We start from the raw sequence: 21,719 nt of genomic DNA on the forward strand, positions 1-21,719 counted from the left end.
TACAGAAAGGCAATAAAAATATAGTAGGCTGGTTGACAATCACAAAGCTTTGAGAGACAACCAAGAGCAATAAGGTTCATCTCCTACATGAGGCCATTCTTTCAAGATTGGGAGATGTGGCTTTTTTTTTTTTTTTTTCTAATGCATAGAAATTAACACAGTCCAAAAAAAAAAGGTGAAGAAACAGAGGAATATGTTTCAGATGAAAAAGGATGATAAAACCTCAGAGAAAGAACTTAATGAAGATAAGTGTTAAAAACAGTGGTCTCGGGAAAATAATGGAAGAATAAGTGAAAACTTAAAGAGAAAATTTTAAAGTATGAAATAGTCACAGAGTTGAAGAATACAACTGAACTAAAAATACAGTACAGTTCAACAGCAGACTGAATGAAGAAGAAAAAAATCAGTGAATTCAAAGACAGTGCAGTGGAATTCACCCAATTAAGAGCAGCAAAAAGAAAAAGGAATGAAGAAGTGAAGATAGCATAAGGAATTTATTAGACAACCTCAAGCAAACTCCCATTTACATTATAGGGGTCAGAGGTGGAGAAAAAAGAAATCAGGGAGAAAATTTACTTGTAGAAAAAATGGCTGGAAAAAAAATGGCTGAAATGAACCCAAAGACACCCATTATACTTATAAACAAAGAAGCTTAATAAGTTTTTTGTCTTGTAACTTTTATAAAGAAGGGAACCCCCATAAGACTATCAGATTATTCAGCAGAAAGTCTGCAAGCCAAAAAATCGACAAAATGTATCGAAATGGCTGAAAAACAAAACTTCTGCCCAACAAAATATTCTAATCAGCAAAACTCTCCATCAGAATTGAAGGAGGGGGCACCTGGGTGGCTCAGTGGGTTGAAGCCTCTGCCTTCGGCTCCGGTCATGGTCTCAGGGTCCTGGGATTGAGCCCCGCATCAGCTCTCCGCTCGGCGGGGAGCCTGCTTCCCTTCCTCTCTCTCTCTGCCTGCCTCTCTGCCTACTTATGATCTCTGTCAAATAAATAAAATCTTAAAAAAAAAAAAGAATTGAAGGAGAGAGAAATAGTTGTCTAGGAAACAAAAGCTCAAATTGTTCTTTACCACTAGACTGGCATTGTTAGAAATGTTAAAGGGACTTCTTTGAGCTGAAATAAAGGGACAATACTTAGTAACAGGAAAACATATGAAAATATAACTCTCACTGGTAAAGAAAAAATATATGGTGAAATTCAGAATAATCTAATGTAAACATGGTACATTAATCACTTATAAAGCTAATATGAGTCAAAAAGTAAAAATAATAACTACATAGTTAAGGGATATACAAGATAAAACATGTAAATTATGTCATCAAAAATGTAAACATTAGCATATAATCAATCTTAACTTGTTAGAAACAAAACACAGGCTGTTCTAAGTTGTTTATGTAAGCCTCACGGTGCACACAAAGCAAAAATTTATAGTAGATACACAAAAGTTTTTTTTTAAATTATTTGGATTAACACATATGTATTATTTGCCCCAGGGGTACAGGTTTGTGAATCGTCAGGCTTACACACTTCACAGCACTCACCATATCATATACCCTCCCCAAAGTCAAAGGAGTCTAAGCATACCACTACAGAAAATCATCATCACAAAGGAAGAGAGCAGGGATGAAAGGAACAAAGAAACTACACAAGAGCCAGAAAACAATAGGAAAATGGCATTAAGTCTGTACCTACCAGTAATCACTTTAAATGTATTATGTTCTCCAGTCAAAAGGCAAAGAGTAGCTGAATGGATTTAAAACACAACCCATTTATAACCTGCCTAAAAGAGACTGATTTCAGATGTAAAGATACACACAGAATGAAACTGAAGGATAGAAAATTATTTTCTATGTAAATGAAAACCAAAAGAGAGCTGGAGTCACCATACTAATATCAGACAAAATAGACTTTAAGACAAACACTGTAATAAGAGACATAGAAGAACATTATATAATAAGGGTTCAAGAGAATATAATAATATAATATTTGTGAATTTATGCACCCAACACAGGAGTGCCTAAATATATAAAGTATATACAAACAGATCTGAAGAGAGAAATACACCACAGTATAATAATAGCAAGAGGGGTTCAGTACCCTCATTTAATCAATGGATAGAATATTCAAATAGAAAATCAATAAGGAAATATTGGCCTTAAATGATATATCAGGTCAGATAGACTTAACAGTCATATATAGAATGTTGTATTCAGAGGTAACAGAATATACATTTTTCTCAAGCAAATGTAGAACATTCTTTAGGATAGAGCATATGTAATACCACAAAACAATCAAAACCAGACAAAGACATTATGAAAAAAGAAAGCTATAGGCAAATATCTCTAATGAACATAGACACAAAAATCCTCAACAAAATATTACCAAACTTAATTCAACAATACATCAAAAGGATCATACACCTTTATGATAAAGTGGGATTATTCCAGGTTTGATATCTGCTAATCAATGTGATACACCACATTAACAAAGAATGAAAATTATGATCTTAATAGATGCTAAAAAGCATTTGACAAAATTCAGCATCCATTTATGATGATAACTCTCAATAAGGTAGATATAGAGGGAATGTATCTCAATATTAAAAGCCATAAGGATAAGCCAAAGAAACTGAAAACTATAAGACATTGATGAAAGAAATTGAAGAAGATACAAATAAATGTTAAGTTATTCCATACTCGTGGATTGGAAGAATTAATACTTTTAAAATGTCCATATTAAAAGTAATCTACCCACTCAATGAAAACCCTATCAAAATTCCAATGGTATTTTTCACAGAACTTTAACAAGCAATCCTAAAATTTGTATGGAACCACAAAAGATTGAGTAGCAAAGCAATCTTATGAAAGAATAACCATAGTATCACATTCCCAAGTTTCAAGATATACTACAAAATTATAGTAATCAACACAGTATGATATTGACATAAAAACAAACACATAGATCAATAGAACAGAAACAGAAGCCCAGAAATAAACCCATATATATACAGCCACTTAATTTATGACTAAGGAGCAAAGAATATGCAATGGGAAAAGGGCAGTCTTTTCAATAAATGGTGTTGGGAAAACTAGACAGCCACATACAAAAGAATAAAATTATACTACTGTCTTACACCGTATACAAAAACTAATTCAAAATGGACACAAAATTTGAAGATAATACCTGCAGCCATAAAACCCAGAAGAAAACATAGGTGTTAAGCTCCTTGGCATTGATCTTGGTGATGATTTTCTGGCTGTGACTCCAAAAACAATGACAATAAAAGCAAAAATAAACAAGTGGGATGATATCAAATCATCAACAAAATGAAAAGGCAACCTACCAAATGGGAGAACATATTTGCAAACCATAGGTCTGAAGAAAGGTTAATACAAAAAATTTATAAGTAACTCATACCAATCAGTAGCAAGACAGAAGCCAACAATCTGATTTAAAAATGGTCAGAAGATATAAATACAGTTTTTCCAAAGACAAGCCGATGACCAACAGATACATGGAAAAATGTCCAACATCACTAACCATCAGGGGAGTGCATATCAAAACCACAAGGAGATATCACTTGATAGCAATTAGAAATATCTATTCAAAAAGACAAGAGATGAAAAGAGTTGGAGATGGTGAGGAGAAAAAAATGCTTGTGCACTGTTGGCAGGAATGTAAATTGTCCAGTCACATTGGAAAACAGTATGGAGGTTCCTCAAAAATTTAGAACTACCATATGATCTAGCAATTCCACTTCTATTCATTCATCTAAAGGAAACAAAAATACTAACTCAGAAAGTTTTTCCCATGTTCATTGCAACATTTAAATAGCAAGCTATAGAAACAACCTAAGTGTCCACTGAGGGATGAATGGATAAAGATGTGGTATATATACACGTATGCAATGGAATACTGTTCAGCCTTAAAAAAGAAAGATATCTTACCATTTGTGACAACTTAGAAAAAGTTGCAAGGACAGTACAGGTTCTGTTTACCCTACTCAAATTCACCAAATGTTTATATTTTGCCCTCTGCTTTTCTACTTTTTCTCCCCATGTGAATATTCATTTTTCTGAACCATTTGACACTAAGTTGGAGAGAACATGGCCTCTTTAACCCTAAATATTTTATTTCTGATTTCTTAAGAACAAATATTCTCAAAAACCATAAGACAACTACCAAAATAAAAATTGCTAGTAATATAATCCTGTTACTTAATCCAGAATCCATATTCAGACTTTATCAGTGGTCTCAGTAATGTTTTTCATAGCTGTTATATTTTCAAGTTCAGGATCTAATCTAAGAACACACATTGCATTTAGGCATTCAGTCTCATTTAGTTGACATTATTCTGAAAGAGTTCCACAGGCTTTAATCTTTTTTTTGGGGGGGTGGATTTGGTGATGTGAAGAGTGAAGAGTAATTATTTTGTAGAATGTCCCTCAATTGGAATTTTTCTGATGCTTCTTCATGATTAGACTTAGATTATGCACTTAGGGGGCAGGGATATGACAAAAGAAAGGTGAAGTGAAATCCTTCCAATGGCATTATATCAGGAAAAACATGATACCAATGTATCCCAATTAGTGATAATGCTAACTTCTATTATGTGGTTAAGGTGGTGATGGTATTTGCCTGTGGATGGTTCTCCATTATAAAATTCCACTTTTCTCCTTTGTTCTTAAGTAATATGTAGGGAGATATATACTTTGATTTTATGCAATTATTCTATTCATTTAATTTTCACCCTCCTGTTTTAGTATCTGCTGATGATTTTCTAACATCAGATTTGTTTTCTCTCCTTTTTTAAATTTGGCATTCAGCTTCAATAAAAAATACACCAATGTTTATGTGTAAATCACTACAGACTTATGGAATATTGTTTCTTGAATGAGTTAAAATCCATTGTTCTTATTATTTACATTGATGGTACTAGATTGAGCATTGTGAAGCCCCTCAAGATGATGATTCCTGTTTCCTTGTCACACGCACTGTAATTCTGAGAGCATTTTTCTTCCTAGCATAACAGTACCTTCCCTTCCTCAGTTCTAAAATCAGTCTTTTCTCCAAGGAAACTACGTTCTTTTTAATCAAGAATGGTATTCAGGAACCACTGACTTCTAGTTTTTTGCCTTGTTCTTGGTGTATAACTGCTTATAGAGCTTCTCAAAAGACTGAGCAAGGAAAAAATAAATATCCCCCCCTTCCATAGGTGTGGTATTTCATTAGAGAGGCTATGCTGAGACTTTTCCTCTGCTACTGCTCTAGAAATAATGAGGAAAGGTGGGGTTGTTAAGAATGGCAAGCTTCATCTTTCAAGGTGCTTGTCTTATTTGAGGACTTTGCATATGCTTCTTTGTTTTGGACAAATCCGTTTCTTCATTGCAATAGGCTAAAGGAAAAATGGCTGTGGTTCATCATGATATAAAGAGTTTAAAATAAAATATTTTTCTTTCTGGAGTATGGGCTCTAAAAGATATTTTCTCTGAGTATTTAGAATCAGAATTTCAGTTGTTACAAATTACAGAAATGACTCTGAAAATTGTTTTATTTTACATATAAGTTTATTTACTAAGACACAGAAAGTTTTGTTTATGGTCTTGGATTTTGAATGGTAGACTCCCAAAAGTAGAATATTTCACCTGGTTTAGTAGCATTTGTTTACTCTTGCATATACTTTCATCATAGCAGCCACTGTGTATTTTATACTGTGTGACTATTCAGAGAAGCACTACTTTATATTTTTCGTACATAGGACAAACATAACCTTTCTGTTCCATAACATTAAACATTTGATTGTAAAGTCACATATCCTAATTCTGTGTGGAATTTGATGTCTGTGTAACACACATTATCTGGTTACCAAAGGAAAATGCAGTTGGCAAGTGTGCTGCTAATCCATAGCTATATAGATACCAGTATTGTGACTGGGGTAAAGTTTTATTTGGGGGTCATTTTGATATCCTACATGTTTGCTGCTTTCAATTTACACTCATGTTAATGTCACCAGGCAATTTTCTGCCTCTTCGCCAGAAAAATTGATGGCAATATATTTGTAGTGTTACCTCAGAAGCCACTTTTATTTTTTACATCCACATATTCTCTTTCCATGGTTACTTTATAAATCTTTGTTTTACCTGTTTATCAAGAGTTCTCTGATACCACACTTCAGTGAATTCTTTAGTTTTCTTCCTACTTGGCAGTACTTTTTGCTAGTGGCTCTCCAAGGACCATGAGAGTATCTGGGAAATATAACTGGTCTGTGAAGTAGCACAAATTTGGCTCTATATCCATCTGAATAGAGATTTCTAGCAGCAAAGTTAATTGGCTCAGAGATATTAGACCAGGGTTGTATATTTTTAGAACAAAGCCTAAGTATATATTTAGAGAGAGTTTAAATAATTTTCATGTGATTTAATATTTATATAACTTAGATCATGAAAAAAAACTTTAGTTCCAAGGATAACATTTTGATCATTCATGTATGGGGGGGTGTAACGGTGTTTGGATTAGGGTCAGTGTATATAGTGAGTTCAAGCTTGTAAAGATTCTTTATTTTACCTACACTGTGTAAGGATATAATAACTTTTATCCAGATTTTGAATGTTAGAAATATAAGCTACTATCACAGAATGATAAGTGATATATTTCTAGTTCCATCTTAACAGAAGAATAAGGCCCCAGATGAAAATAGAGACGTTTTAAAGATAGAAACAAACAATTGTAGACATAAATATTTTTCTTGATTTGTTAGGAGGCTATACAATAAGCTCTACCACACTCGACCATTAAATATGATCCCTTTTCTCAATCCAATCATTCTTAGCTGGCTGCAGAGAAAAGACGAAATAAATGTATAAATGTATAGATCATCTTCTTGCTTACTATTTCAAACTTCTTAAACCATGGGTATTGCCTAAAATGGAAAAGGGAATATATTGTACCTATTTGCATATGTATCTAAATTAGAGATGGCTCTTTTACCATTTAATCCTTCAGTTTGTATGCCTTAAAAAAATTACATAATGATTGCATAATTATTAAAATCAGGATATTTAACAATTGTACGTTATTTAATCCACGCTCCAAAAATTTTCACCAACTGTGCCAATAAAAGTTTTTCTTCTTTCCTTTATATCTTTATGTATGTATATGTAAATATATACTCTATGTGCATATATAGGGTAAATATGTATATATTATAGTATAGATCAACTATCTTGTGGAATATCCTTCAGTATGGATTTGTCTAATGTTTACTCATGATTAGTTTCAACTATTACATTTTTGGCAGAAACATCATAGAAGGGATATCCTATAAGAGGCACATCATGTTTAGTTTATTATAACATTGTTGGTATTAATTTGGTTATGTGGTTAAATGTTATCTGCAAAGTGTATCTATTGTGAAATCAGTATATTTGCCTTTATAATTAATATCTTATGAGGAGATCTTTGAAGCTATTTAAACATTATGTTTCTTATCGCACTTGGCTCTCCATCATTTTAGCATCATATTGATGATTTTATAATTCTATCATATCTTCTATAATTACTAGTTGACATTGTACTGCAAGAAATAGCCCTTCCTATCTCCTATGCTTCATGGATTCCTATTTTATTGAATGGATTTTAGTTCCTTATCATTACTGTTTATTTTTCATATCCAAAATATCCTAAATTGTCCAGTTTGAGTGCCTTCAAGCTGGCATGAATATATTTTTTATATGTTACCACCATTTTTTAAATTTTCTTTGTTTATGGCATAACAAGATGTTCCAGGAAAGACTCACTTTTCCTGTATCTATATTCAGCTTTTATCCCCACAAGAGTTTTTTCCCTTTTATAGAGAATGATCTTTAGAAACCCAAATCTGGGCTCATATAGGTATTTCATTGCTTTTATACTTTCTCAGTGGACAAAGCTGAGGAATATTCTTCACCAATGTTCACCCTAACTCCTCCTATTTTTAATGAATTTACTAACTTAAAAATTAGTAACTATTTGTAGTTTAAGTAAAATTTACATATAGTATGTTTCAAATTTAAATGTATATTTCTTTGATTCTTGTCAAATGCATTCACCTATATAAGCCACATTTTATCAAGACACAGATCACAACCCAGAAACTCCTCTCTCACCCCTTCCTGTCAGAAGAAATAAATCAGAAAGAAGATTAGAATTTTATTTTTTTAATTTATTTTTTAAATATTTTATTTATTTGCCAGAGAGAGAGAGTACACACAAGCAGGCAGAGAGGCAGGCAGAGGCAGCGAGAGAAGCAGGCTCCCCGCCGAGCAAGGAGCCCGATACAGGACTCGATCCCAGGAACCCAGGATCATGACCTGAGCCGAAGGCAGTGGCTTAACCAACTGAGCCACCAGGCATCCCAGAAGATTAGAATTTTAAAGCATACTGAAAATCTCATCCATTTTTTTCAAAGAAATGGAACAAATAATCCTAAAATTTATATGGAACCAGAAAGGACCTCGAATAGCCAGAGGAATATTGAAAAAGAAAGCCAAAGTTGGTGGCATCACAATTCCAGACTTCAAGCACTATTACAAAGCTGTCATCATCAAGATAGTATGGTACTGGCACAAAAACAAACACATAGATCAATGGAACAGAAGAGAGAGCCCAAGAATAGATCCTCAACTCTATGGTCAACTAATCTTTGACAAAGGAGAAAAGAATGTCTAATGGAAAAAAGGCAGTCTCTTCAACAAATGGTATTGGGAAAATTGGACAGCCACATGGAGATAAATGAAACTAGAGCATTTCCTTACACCACACATCAAATAAACTCAAAATGGATGAAGAATCTTAATGTGAGAAAGGAATCTATCAAAATCCTTGAGGAGAACACAGGCAACAACCGCTTCAACCTCAGTCGCAGCAACTTCTTCCTAGGAACATTGCCAAAGGCAAGGGAAGCAATGACAAAAATGAGCTATTGGGACCTCATCAAGATCAAAAGCTTTTGCACAGCAAAGGAAACAGTTAACAAAACCAAAAGACAACTGACAGAATGGGAGAAGATATTTGCAAATATCTTCACATATCTGCACATCAGATAAAGAGCTAGTATCGTAAATCTATAAAGAACTTATCAAACTCAACACCCAAAGAACAAATAACCCAATCAAGAAATGGGCAGAGGACATGAACAGACATTTCTGCAAAGAAGACATGCAGATGGACGACGCATGAAAAAGTGCTCCACATCACTGGGCATCAGAGAAATACAAATCAAAACCACAATGAGATGCCACCTCACACCAGTCAGAATGGCTAAAATTAACAAGTCAGGAAATGACAGGTGCTGGCGAGGATGCGGAGAAAGGGGAACCCTCCTACACTGTTGGTGGGAATGCAAGCTGGTGCAACCATTCAGGAAAACAGCATGGAGGTTCCTCAAAAAGCTGAAAACAGAGCTAGCCTAGGACCCAGCAATTGCACTATTGGGTATTTATCCTAAAGATACAAGTGTAATGATCCAAAGGGGCACGTGCCCCTGAATGTTTATAGCAGCAATGTCCATGATAGCCAAACTATGGAAAGAACCTAGATGTCCATCAACAGATGAATGGATAAAGAAGATGTGAGATTATATATATATATAATATATATATATAGTATTCCCCCCCCCCATATATATATGGGGGGGGGGAATACTATGCAGCCATCAAAAGAAATGAAATCTTGCCATTTGCGATGACCTGGATGGAACTAAAGGGTATTATGCTTAGTGAAATAAGTCAATCAGAGAAAGACAATTATCATATGATCTCCCTGATATGAGGAAGTTGAGAGGCAACATGGGGGGCTTGGTGAGTAGGAAAAGAATAAATGAAAAAGATGGGATCGGGAGGGAGACAAACCATAGGAGACTCTTAATCTCACAAAACAAACTGAGGGTTGCTCGGGTGGAGTAGGGTAGGGAGAGGGTGGTGGGGTTATGGACATTGGGGAGGGGATGTGCTATGGTGAGTGCTGTGAAGTGTGTAAACCTGGCAATTCACAGACCTGTACCTCTGGGGCTAATAATACATTATATATTAATAAAAAATAAAATAATTAAAAAAGAAACAAGAAGAAAAAGAATTTTAAAGCATACTGAATTGCATTTTAATAACTAACATTATTAATAAATTATGAAAATTTTCCAAGATTTATTCTAGAGAGAAGAAGATGTTTTTTGTTCATTTGGTTCATTTGCTAATACATGATTAAAATAAGTGATTGGGAAACATAAAAGTATTTTGTCATTACACAAGTTTTGACTTCAATAAATCAAATTTTCTTTCTTTGCACATAAGACTACTGAAGCTGAGAGGATCTAGAATTATCTCAGTTTACAAAGTGGCTTTATACTATCAATAGGATTAAACATTATGGATTTCCACACATAACCTGAAAAATTTTTTTAATACCCTTCTTAAACAGACTCTAGTTCAACTCCAGTTTAAAAAAACAAAACAAAACCTATTCAGTTCATCAGTTTAACCTCATGATTGTCTAACAAGCTCCAACAAAATCTCATTCAATTTCTCATTAACATATCACTGGGCACACAGTAAAAGATCAAAAATTTTAGCACAAAAGCCCAGACTGACAGATAACTTAATGAGAGACTCTGGAAGGAATGGGCATAAATTATAAAGCAGATTGAGTTTATTAACAATTAAATTTTTTTATGCTTCAACAGGAAATGAACCTTGGCTTTGCTTCATGAAATAGGTTGTAATAGATGTTGCCAATTTATTATCAAATCTTCGCTCCCTTTCTATAATAGAAATAATTGATAGAGTTTCCTTTTTGACTTTACAATAGATAGCATTCACTGGGATGGGCAGTAAGTATAATTTTCCTATCCCATTTATTTTGACTTCATGTAACTTGCTTTGGCCAATAGATGATGGACAGATGTGACAGTGCACCACTTCCAAGCAGAGATTTTAAGTATACTGTTTCCATTTGCTCCTCTTGCACTACCAGTCACCAAGAGGAGGGCATGCCCTGGGCATAAGGACAGAGGGAGATACTGGAACAGACCTGAAACAGACCTACTCAGATGACCAGCAGATCACAATGCTGCAAAACCTAACTTTAAGCACTGAGATATTGAGGGGGTTTATTTCACAGCAAAAACAAGTTAATGCACAGAGATTACCTGGAAATAATGCATGATGTTCAGAACAAATTTTTGACCTAGGGACACAACTTATTTCCTACTACCCCTCAACTTCTGTTTGGAAAAGATGTGTAATCTTATTGTCAGTTCAATTACAATGGTAGCTGCATACAGGCAGAGAATTCAAATTAAAAAAAAAAAAAGCCTTCTTGGTTTGAATGACAATTGTGAAATTGTATAGTAGACTGTTGAGTAGTTCAGAATATGCTACAAAATTCAAGTAGGTGAACATAACTTTAGATAAGTGCTGTCCCATGAAGACTTTATTATCAGAGTGCACTAGTAATAATAGTTTGTCGTACACTACATCTGTATATAAGAGTAGAAAATAAGACAGGAGTAAAATGAGACCTGAGTAGAAACAAAGCTGATGAAATCTTCTCAAAGATAAAGAATTAAATGGGTTGGGAACATCAATGTACATTCCAGGTATAGATCTAAAAAAAGATTACCACATATATGACGATAGATTGAGATCAAGAAAAATGTCTTGTGAAAAAGTGTGAAAAATGTCACACTGACTCTTGACTGATGATGAGTAACAAGCAATACTGTTTTCTTGACTGATGATACATAAAGAGAAAAGTAATACAAAAAAAAATAGAGCTCTTGATCAAATAGTGTTGTGTGTATGAGGAAAGGTTTTGGAAAAAGCACTCAGTAAACCAAAAAGGAGAAATCTTTGAATAGAATATACTCTAAAATGCAAAAGAATTTCTATGAAATCACTTGGTGAATTCAATAGTATAAAATAAAACAGAAAGAATAGGAAAAGAGAAGAAGAAAAAAGAGAAGAAGAACTTTACAAAAAGGAATATTTATAAAATAAGACTAAAGAACTGAAAAAGGTAACAAGATTATATAGATACACAGGAAAACACACATACATACATACATTTGGCAAAATTAGGAAAATGGCATTTAATACTAGGATAGTATCTTTTGGAAGCATATGTCACAATTTAAAGTATTCCTATCTTCAAATATTTATGTGTTTTTCAATTTTTGAAATTATAAGGGTTTTTATTTTTGAGGATATTAACATTTTCATTTTAGATGATCATTTTCCTTATGAAATTAAAAAATATTTTGGATGTTTTTAGATGTCCATAACCTTTTATATGTATGATTCTGTACAATAGTGATTATACTGTTAAAGCCCTTTCATCTAATGATAAAGTTTTTATTATTTTTTAATAAATAAAATATTTCTATTCTGATTATTTCCTCAGATTATACTGCAGAAATTGGATTCTTAAATTTAGAGACACCATGTGACTTCAAAAGGTTTGCTTATCTTCCATGTAATATACTATTTCCCTCTCAAATATGGATAAGTTGCTCTTATATTGGTTCTATGAATATTATATACTTGCATAAACAATGCCATTTGTTGGGACTTGGCTAACACTGAGTATTTTAATTGGTTAAGCTTTAGGAATTTAATAACATTTTAGTAATCCAAGGACATTTTCTGAAACTCCTGGAAAAGAAAAGCTCTCTTTCTTATGCTGTGGAAATGGAAGGCTGTAAGCCTGTAGTAGTCAGCACCCCATGGGGAACAAAATAAAGCTAACACAGAAGAAAAAAGGAGAGAGACACACACATTTGGTAATTCTGATGACATCACCTGAATTCTACTATTTCATATTACTTCAAGCAGTATCCCCAATTATTTGTATGTCAATGAATTCCTTTTTTTCCTTTCTTAAGACAGTTTGAGTTGGAATTCTATAATATACAACAGAATGAGGCATCCTAACACATAGGCAAATGGTTATTATTTTCATATATGTAATTTGAATAGTTTATTATAATTGTAACTTGTGATAATAGCATTTCAACTATGCTAAATATGTTCAAATATACATTGGCAATCCAAGTTTTTCAGAATTCTTATCTTAGCCACTTAAAAGCCCTTCAATATATTTGAATTTGGTTAACATTTAACTCTGATACCCACATACTGGGATTTTTTTTTTTTTCTAAAGATGTTCTTGTTTTGTTCTTGTCAACTATACATACAGTGTATGGGTATCTAGTAATGAAGTATGTGTGATTTTTACTTCTGTTTTCTACATGCAGAAAATAAATTATAAACTTAGTCTTTGAAGAGAGCAAAAATAATGTTCCACTTCCCTAAACAGCAAGCTTATTTTGTCATTTTTCATTGAATTCCTTTTTTGTTGTAAACAATCTTATTCTATCATTTGTTTTAGGGAAGTAATGTATTGCATCTGAAATAGGATTTACTTTTTTAAAAACACTAGCAACTTAAGAAAAATTATACAAAAAAAAAGGATACAACATTGGAGTTGTGAGATACAGTGCCTTTCATTTAGCAATTATTTTTTAAACAAAGAATTATTTTATGATTGATGTTTCAGAGCTCATTAATTTTGACCTCAGATACATTTGCACAATTTTTAAATTTGTACCTTTTTATGCATAATACTTGCAAATAAAATGCCAATGCAAATGCATTAGAATGATTAGAGTCTTTGCCTATAATTATCTATTAGTAAAGGAAGAATTCATACTTGTAGCCAACTGGGCTGAAGGCAAATAGAGTTTAGCCACAATATTAGGGTGCATGCAGCCCACATAGGAGATAGCCCTGGAATTCCTGGTTCTAATGAACATGGCACATGCTGTCACAGGGTACCATAGGACCTCTTCTGCCTATGGCCACTACTTTCAGGACCAGGAGACATAGGGGACCTGCCTAATACATATAAAGAAATATAAACACTTAGGCAAAAGGAGACAGAGCAATGTATACCAAATGAAAGAGTAAGATATAAATGAAATGAAAAACTAGCTAATTGAAATAGAGATAAGCAATATGCCTGATAAAGAATTCAAAGTAAAGGTCACAAAGAAACTCACTGGACTCAATAACTAAAAAAATTAAAGGAAATCAGCAGATTAAAAGATGCAGAATAGATCAGCAATCTAGAAGAGAGAGAATAATGGAATGCAACCAAACTGAAAAGCTGAAAGAGAAAAAAATGAATAAAACAATGAGACTAGGTCAGGGGAACTCAGCAACATCAAGAATAGTAATATTTGGATACCAACCATCCCAGAAGGAGAACAGAAAAGGGGGCAGAAAACTTATTTGAAGAAATAATAGCTGAAAACTTCCATAATCTAAGGAAGATAACAGACATCCAGATCCAGGAATCAGAGAAAGCCCCTAACAAGATAAAGCCAAGGAGGTCTACACCAAGACAGATAATAGTTCAAAGAGAAGAGAAAAATTTAAAAGCAGAGAGAGAGAACAGTTACATACACAGGAAACCCGATTAAAGCTGGTTTTTCAGCAGAAACTTTGCAGGCCAGAAATGAGTGGCATGATACATTCAAAGTGCTAAAAGAAGGGGGGAACCCACAAAAAAACCTACAACCAAGAATACTCTATCCCTTAAGGTCATCATTCATTTAGGAGAGATAAAGAGTTTTATCAAAAGTTTTACCAAGGGGTGCCTGGGTGGCTCAGTGGGTTAAAGCTTCTGCCTTTGGCTCAGGTCGTGATCCCCAGGGTCCTGGGATCGAGCCCCGCATCAGGCTCTCTGCTCAGCAGGGAGCCTGCTTCCCTTCCTCTCTCTCTGCCTGCCTCTCTGCCTACTTGTGATCTCTGTCTGTCAAATAAATAAATAAATAATCTTAAAAAAAAAAAAAAAGTTTTACCAAAAGTTAAAACTGTTCATCACCACTAAACTGGCCTTATGAGAAATGTTAAAGGGGACTCTGAGTGCAAAGAAAGGCCATAAAAGTAAGAAAATTATGAAAGGGTGAAAGGAAAAAATTTCACAGGTAACTACAAGCATATAATAAAGGTGGTAGATTAATCACATATAAAGTCAGTATGGAGATTAAAACATAAAAGTAGGAAAATCACATATCTACAAAAACCAGTTAAGACATATACAAAATAAACAAATGTAAAATATGACATCCCATACATAAAATATGGAGAGGGGAGCGTAAAACTTTAGTGCTTTAGAAAGTGTTCAAACTTAAGCAACCATTAACTTAATACAGACAGCTGTGCACATGTGATATATAAACCTAATGGTAACTACAAATTAGAAACCTGTAATAGATACATAAAAAGGCAGGGAGGGGAGGAAACGACGCATAAGACTAAAGAAAGCTGTCAAACCACAATGAAAGAGACCAAGAGGAGGAAAAAAGGGAGAAAGAACTACACAAACAACTGGAAAACAAGTTACTAAATGGCAATAAGTACATACCTATTGATAATCACTTAAATGTAAGTTACCAAGTAATTGAATCAAAAGACATGAGTGACTAAAGGTATAAAAAACCAAGACTCATCTGTATGTTAACCACAATAGACTCTTCAGACCTAAAGATACATGCAAACTGAAAGTGAAGGGCTAGAAAAATAAATAAATCATGCAAATGGAATTGAAGAAAACTGGGATACCAATACTTATATCAGACCAAATAGACTTTAGAAGAAGGACTGTGAAAAGAGACAAAGAAGGGCACTATGTAATGAAAAGGAATGAGCCAACAAGTAGACAAAATAATTGTAAATATCTATGCATCCAACACAGGAGCACCAAAATACATAATACATAAAACGATTATTAACAGACACAGGAAGAAAATAACAGCAATATAATAATAGCAGGAGACTTTAAGACCTCACTTATATCACTAAAGACAAAAAACAAGGAAATAGATGATTTGAGCAACACATTAGACCAGATGAACCTAACAGATATATCTCAAAACAGTAAAAAAAAAAAAAAAATCCTCTATTCAAGTGGAAATGTCTGATTCTCCAGGATATATTACATGCTAGGCTACAAAACAGGATTCAAAGAAGACTGAAACCACATTAAGTATCTTTTCTGACCAAAATACTTTAAAAGTAGAAATCAATTATAAGAAAGAATCTAGAAAATATACATGTACATATAAGCTAAGCACATGCATCTAAACAATGAATGGGTCAACCAAGAAATCAAAAAGGAAATAAAAAATATATGGAGACAAATGAAAATAAAAACACAGCACTCAAAATCTTTGGGATACAGAAAGTGGAGTTCTAGGGGACATTTGTAGCAATACAGACCTACCTCAAAAAATAAGAAAAATCTCAAATAACCTAATCTTTCACCTGAAAGAGCTAGAAAAAGAAAAACAAAGCTCAAAGCTAGTAGAAGGAAAGAAAGAAAATGATTAGAGCAAAAGTAAATAAAATAGAGATGTCATAAAAACAAAAAACAAAGACACAGACAATAGAAAAAACAAAAACTAAGAGCCGATTCTTTGACAAAGTTAATAAATAAATAAACCAGAGAAATCAAGGAAAAAAGAGAACTCAAATAGATGAAATCAGAAATGAAGGATGAGAAATAACAAACACCACAAAATATGAAGGATTATAAGACAATATTATAAAAATCATATGCCAATGAATTGGACTACCAAAAAATGGATACATTCCTAGAAATATACAATTTCCAAAGTGAATCAAGGTGATATAGAAAATCTGAACAGATTACCAGTAATTACTAATAATGAAATTAAATCAGTAATTAAAAATTCCCAATAAACAAAAGTTGAGGAACAATTTTACTATTGAATTCTACCAAACATTTAGAGAAGAGTTAATATATATTATTCTTAAACTATTTTAGAAAATAGAAGAGGAAGGAAAATTGAATATTCATTCTATGAGGCCAGCATTTCTCTGATACCAAAACCTAAAGACACTATAAACAAAAAACACTATAGACCAATATCTCTAATAAGCATAGATGCAAAAAGTCCTCAAAAAAATATTAGCAAACAGAATTCAATAATACATTAAAAAAAATCATTCACCATCACCAAGCAGGATTTTTTTGAAGGAGGAGAGGTAGTTAAATACTCACAAATCAGTGTGATGAATCACATTAACAAGAAGAAGGAAAAAATATCTCAATATATGCAGAAAAAGCATTTGACAAAATGCATTGTTTATAATTTTTGGAGGGAACATACCTCAAATATAATAAAGGCCATATATGAAAAACCCACAGCTAACATCATATTCAATGATGAAAACCAAAAAAAACCTGATCTTTTTCTGTAAGATCAGGAACAAAATAGATAAATCCACTCTTACCACTTTTATTCAACACAGTATTGGAAGTCATAGCCACAGCAACCAGATAAGAAAAATAAATAAAAGATATCCAAATTGGTGAGAAAAAAGTTAAAATGTTAGTATTTGCAGATGACATGATACTACATATAGAAAACCACGAAAATGTCACCGAAAATCTATTAGAATGAATGAATGAATTCAGTAAAGTTACAAGATACAAAATTAATATAAAAATTGGTTATATAATAATAAAGTTGTAGAAAAGGATTTCTACATTTATAATTGAAACAAAAAGAACAATAGGTCTAGGAAAAAAACTTAACCAAGGAGGTGAGAAATCTGTATCTGAAAACTCTAAAATATTTATGAGAGCGACTGAAAACAACGCAAATGAAAAGTTGTCCAAGCTCATGAATTGGAAGAATCAATATTGTGAAAATAGTCACCCTATCCAAAGTACTATACAGATTCAATGTAATTTCTATCAAAATTCCAATGGCATTTTTCACAAAACTACAACAAATAATCTTAAAATTTGCTTGGATCCACAAAGGACCCAAAGTAGCCAAAGTAATTCTAAGAAAGAACAAAGCTGGAGGTAAAAAATATCCAAATTTCAAGATTTTCTACAAAGTTGTACTAACCAAAATAATATGGTACTGGCACAAAAAATGGCACATATATTAATAGAACAGAGCCCAGAAATGAACTATGCTTATATATAATCTATGTCAAAGAAGGGAAAAATACACAATGGGGAAAAGACAGTCTCTTCAACAAATGATGCTGGGAAAACTAGAGAGCCAAATGCCAAAGAATGAATCTGAGTCACTCTCTTAAACCATAAGCAAAAATAAACTCAAAGTGGAATAAAAACCTGTAAATCATGAAACTATAAAACTCTTAGAAAAATGCATGAACAGTAATTTCTTTGACATCAGCCTTTTGGAAACATGTCTCCCTAGGCAATGGAAACAAAAACAAACTAGTGGGACTACACAAAAATAAAATGTTCTTGCACGGTAAAGGATACCATCAACAAAATGAAAAGGTAACCTACAGAATGGGAGAAGATACTTCCAAATGATATACCTGATAAAGGGTTACTATCCAAAATACAGAAAGAACTTATGTAACGTCAAAAAAGCATCAACTCAACATCAAAACAAACCTAATAATAATAATCTAATTAAGCAGCAGAGGACCTGGACACTTTTCCAATGTTGACACTCAATGCCCAACAGATACATAAAAAGATGTTCAACTCTATTAATCACCAGAGAAATGCAAACTTAAAGCAAAATGAGATATCACCTTATACCAGTCAAAATGGGTGGAATCAAAAAGACAAGAAATAGCAAGTGTTGGCAAGGACATGGAAAAAATGGAACCTTCATACAACCTTCATATAAAAACAAGATGAGATTGTGCCATTTTGCGACGACTTGGATGAACCTAGAGGTTAGTATGCTAAGGAAAGTAAGTCAGAGAAGGACACATACCACATGATTTCATTTATATGTGGAATCTAAAAAATAAACAAACAGAAAAAGACACAGAGAACTGATGGTTGCCTGAGGGGATGACGTAGCGGAAAGGCCAAATGGGTGAAAAGGAGTAGAAGATACAGGCTTCTAGTTATGGAATGAATAGGTCATGGGCATAAAGTGTACAATATAGGAACGACAATCAGTGATATTTTAATAGAATTGTATGGTGATAGATGGTAGCTGTACTTGTGGTGAGTACAGCATAATATATAGACTTGACGAATCACTATTTTAAATACCTGAAACTAATGTAACATTGTGTGTCAAAAAAATAGTTATGTTTGAGTGAAAGCAGGCCTTTGCTTATTACCTAAAACAGCAGAGATTAACCAATGATAAACAGATAAAGAAAACAGCAAAGCGTTTCTTGAAGTTACTAAAATTCAAGTACAGAGTCTTATACGCATTTAGTTATAAGAATTCAGCTATAGGAAGAAGAAAACAGTATTTTGGCCACAGCTTTCTCCTAAAGCAAGGAGAAGCGCCAGGAAATTATTAAGTATCTGCTGTAGAAGTAGTTATTAGAGTGAGATCTGCATTCCTTAGAGGGCTCTAAAAACTTTCAGGTGGCTTGTAAGCCAACTGTTTTCACAGGAATACTAACATATCAGTATAATGGAGTTGTAGTGTTTTGTTTTGTTTTTTTAATAATAATCTTTTTTCCCCCAAGATTTATTTATTTGAGAGCAAGAGAGATAGAGATAGCAATAGAGAGCACTAGACAGGAGGAGAGGGAGAAGCAGATTCCCTGTTGAGCAGGAAGCCAGAAGGGGGCTTGATTCCAGGATGCTGGAATCATGACCGGAGCCAAAGGCAGACACGTATTAACCAACAGAGCCACCCAGGTACTCCCAGTATAATGGAGTTTTTGAGAGACTATGTGATGTACTATTGTAAGTAGTTTGCGTAAGGAGAGAGGGGTGTCCATTTTCAATTAATATTCAGTATATTTGCAAGAATGTAATATGATGTGGTCAGAAAAGATGTTTAACAGTGTCAATCTTCTTAATTTTATTAATATTTGTTTTATGGTCTAACATATGATCTATTGTTGAGAATATCCTATGTATGTTTGAGAGGCCTTTTCTTGAATTAATAACCTTGAGCCAAACATTTCAATTTTCTAAACTCTGGTTGCTTTATTTGTAAAATAAACAATATGCTATGATTTTATATTCCCAACACCACCCTGTCTTTAGTTCTAAGTGGGGTTCCCTCTCTTGGCATTACTGTCAGGATTTCCCTTCTTTGCACATCATTTTCTCAGAGCTCTTTAAGTGAGGGCCTCAGCAAATTAATACATTTCCTTTTCTAGTTATATTTGCATTTCAAATCAGTAGTGCTGTAGAGATTCATGCTCTGTAACCCTTCCCCACACTATCAAGAAATACAGAAAAGGGTGGTCAAATAAATACAGGATGTATTTTGACATATTTAGTATTTACTATGCAGTAGGCATTCTGCTACATACTGGGGTTATCTACAAAAGATATAGCGAGCAGATAAACAAGGAGATAGCAAAAGTGTAGCGTAGAAGGAAAAGGTGCTTAAGTGTAGCGTAGAAGGAAAAGGTGCTTAACGGAATAGGCAAAGATAAATGTTATCAGAAGCAATATACAGAAATAAGTAAAGCTTATTACCAGGGGCCTATGAGATTTTGCAGAGGACCAAACCACTAAAGGGATATGTCCTGATTTCTAATAATAAGAAAAATATTTTATCCTAAGGAAGAGAAATATTAATATTCTTTTTCCAATATCTAGCTTCTCCAAGTAGAGCTCTTTGTATATGTGCCTAATATTCCAACCAAATACTGATAGCTTGGTGATTCATTCTACAAGTACATGAAATATCCAAAGATTACTGAAAAAAGTATAGCAAAAGAGATCTTTATCTTAAAAAGAGATCTCAAATACCTATTTTCAGACACCTTACTCTCACAGATCTAACATTTCTTCTAGTGAGTAAATGTGCTTGACATTTTGTTTCCTCAATTAGAATTTTCTCTCTTGCTCACTTTGTTAGAATTGACATCAAAATTCTTTTCCAAACCCCACAAACTGCTGTTTATTTTTAAGTACTACTCCCACCCATCTTAAGTATTTTCTCTAGGTATGTTTTAAAGGCTGAATAGCCACTTTCAAATTCCAGATTTGTCAGCTGCATCCTAGGGAAACATGGGCAAGTTGCTCAATTATTCTGAAAATTCATTGCTTTATAAATTATAGATATTGTATGTAAATTTTCAGCATCATACATGACACACAATAGACATAACAATAACTAGATAATTCACTATATGTAATGTGAAAGTTGCCTGCTCTCTCATACAAGTTAGAGAATTTGCCCTGCCTCTACAACTCTCAGTCACTGGTAATCTAATGTGGTTAATGTAAATTCCTACCAGGTTTTCACTGTTGCAGACTGAAAGACAAGGGAAAAATATGCAGAGCAAGCTACAGAGTTTGTGAGTAACACACACTGACATTTGACAATTTATTTAAACACCAGTTTCTGAAACTTTTTGATTTATGCAGGAACCATACAGGTCAGGAAATAACATCTTTTTTTTTTATTACATCTAGAATTCAGCTTCTAAAATTATAAGCCACAAATTTATTGCCATGGTCAAATATTCTTTGGATTTGCCATTAAAACATATATATGTATATATATATACACACCTGTAAAGAAAATGGGTCTCATGCATGAATTGAAGATGACCAAGGGATATCAGATAAATATTCACAGTATCATGTCTCTTCTTCAAAAGGTCATTTCCTCTCTTTAACCTTTCTTTGGCATAGATTTCTACCATTCTCCT

The sequence above is a fragment of the Lutra lutra genome, chromosome 8, assembly GCF_902655055.1.
Source record: "Lutra lutra chromosome 8, mLutLut1.2, whole genome shotgun sequence".
Lineage (NCBI taxonomy): Eukaryota > Metazoa > Chordata > Mammalia > Carnivora > Mustelidae > Lutra > Lutra lutra.